The sequence below is a fragment of the Peromyscus leucopus genome, chromosome 7 (genome assembly GCF_004664715.2).
Source record: "Peromyscus leucopus breed LL Stock chromosome 7, UCI_PerLeu_2.1, whole genome shotgun sequence".
NCBI lineage: Eukaryota > Metazoa > Chordata > Mammalia > Rodentia > Cricetidae > Peromyscus > Peromyscus leucopus.
Window position 1 is genome coordinate 24,057,503 of NC_051069.1, and position 2,071 is coordinate 24,059,573.

The following is a 2,071-nucleotide window of genomic DNA, read 5'->3' on the forward strand; positions in this document are numbered from 1 at the left end:
TCCCCTAGACCACCATTAGTGACCGTACATACTTAGGCTTAAGCAAAAAAGTTTGGTTTTAGAATTCTGAAGCGACGTCTCTTGTAGTCTAGGCTAACCTTGAACACTATGCAGCCAAGGATGACTCTTGATACTCCTACCTCTGCCTTCCAAGTGCTGAGATTGTACATACTGTGCCACCATGCCCAGCTCCATTTGATATATTCTGCTTTAACAGTCTATGTGTCAACTTAACCTCGAGCCCAGTTAAAAACAGCTTCATTCCTCCAGGATCATCAACCCATGGCTCTGTCTCCTCCATTCTGTCTTTGGTCTCATATTACCTTATATCCTTCTCCCTTTAAATGTTTGGTAGCCTCTTTAATGCATGTGTATATGTGAGGAGGAAGAGGAATAGACAGACAGATGACAGACAGATAGACAGAGATTACCCAATAGACGACACGCTTCCAGAGCCTGGTTCTGTCACTGTTCACCCAGGAGACCTTAAACTCCACTTCTCAGACTTCATTCTGCCTTATTTAAAGTAGGGGCTGTTAATGTTTACTCTCTCCATATCATAGAATTATGAGAGCAAAATAACTCAACATTTTGAAAAGTAAATCGTCAATGACAAAAATATATCTGAGACTTGCCTGCTATCAATTGACAGAGATGGATTCTGGTCTGAGTCTTTGGTGTGAGTGTGGGCTTCTGGCTTTCTGTTTTCTCTTTCTGCTTTCCCCATAGCTAGCCCACCCTGGTCCACAGAGTTCTACATGTAGGGGTTATGCAGTAATAATTGCTCATTCTAGCTCGCTGCTTGATGGACTCATATCTGATGTGCTTTCCCAAGTCAGAGGGACAAAATCTACCCAAGGTCAGCTATCCAGTCCTCAGGCATTCACATCTCCACCCTCACTGAGGGTAGTCTTCAGGAGCCTGGTGGGCAGAAAGACAAAGCAAGGCTTAGAGGCAGTCATCCACCCCGATGCTGCCAGCACAGGCCATGAAAGTCCAAAGCTGTTTTCTAGGAACCTATTCCAGGACTAAAATTGCCTTCAAAAAAAATCTGCCCTCCCATCCCCACCCTGAAGAAAAAGAATTTAAATTCCAACAGCCTCCCTCTTTCATTACCTCCCAGTTAGTGCTCGACGCCAATTGTCCATGAAATTCCACTGCTGCTGTTAATGAAATGGGGAACGCAAAAAAGTTTGTGAACAGGAAGTGTCCATGCCAACTCCACCTGTTTCCTTCTTCACTTCCTACTTTCTACCACTGGCCTCTTCGGCCTCGATGGTACTCTGTGTTAGCCTCTACACTGATCCTGGCCTTCTCAACTTTCTCCCTCTGTCAACAGAGGGGAAGGTAAGGAAGGCATGGCTGTGGAGCCTCCTCCTCTCTCACTGCATGCTAGAGAAAGTGCCAGAGTCAGAGCCAGGAGGTCTGATTCTGGTCCTGGTTCCATCATTGTTTACCCAGGGGAGCTTGAACTTCATTTCTCAGACTACAATTAGACGGACTTGAAATTGATGCTATAAATATTTACTATCTCCATGTCACAGAGTTCTGACGGCAAAATGAGACATCTTAATGACATTTTAAAAAGTCAATAATAGATGACAAAATGAACAAGGGCCTGCCTGCTATCAACAGAGTGAGGTTCCGGTCGGGAGCCTTCGGTGTGGGGTCTGATTTCCAGCAATCTCTATCAGGACTTAAGTATGGACTCTGCTTCTCCCAAGGAGTGACCTTATTATGGGATCTAAAGATCAAGGGTTGATGCCATCAACGGCCCCCTTTGTAGTGAAGGGCCCTGGAAGAGACTTCCCATCCCACATCCTGCCTGGCTCACTTTACTGCAATCCCAGTTACCCAGGCTCTTTATAACATTCTTTCAGAAGCAGTCCTTCCTTGGTGGAACCTGAGCACTAACTAGACTACTTCCGTCTAGAGTCCCATGGCCCTGATATCAACTGGTAGCCCCCTCCCCACAAGGGCCAGATCTGCAGCCCAAAGCAGTAGCATCATGAGTACATGACTCTACGGAGGTCTCTACGGTGCTCTGCCCTGGAAGGAACGGGATTGCCAG